We start from the raw sequence: 276 nt of genomic DNA on the forward strand, positions 1-276 counted from the left end.
GCTAACCTATCTCTCTGAGTTCCTTTTAGTCGTGAGTCGTCGTCTTGGGGTCGTCATCCAGCGTCAGTCTTTCTTGGAGTGTTTTAGGGGAGTCTTTTAGAGGGCCTTCCTGAGTCGTTGTCTTGGGGGTCGTCATCATGCGTTGGTCATTTTTTTTTTTTTTCTGGACAAACAATTAATAATTTAATTTCCTTTTTTACTTAACCTGAACTAATTCCTAATTAATTCCTGTATTTTCCAACTTAACCTAATTTCCTTTATTCCTAACTAATTTCC

This window comes from Penaeus monodon, chromosome 28 (genome assembly GCF_015228065.2).
Source record: "Penaeus monodon isolate SGIC_2016 chromosome 28, NSTDA_Pmon_1, whole genome shotgun sequence".
Taxonomy (NCBI): domain Eukaryota; kingdom Metazoa; phylum Arthropoda; class Malacostraca; order Decapoda; family Penaeidae; genus Penaeus; species Penaeus monodon.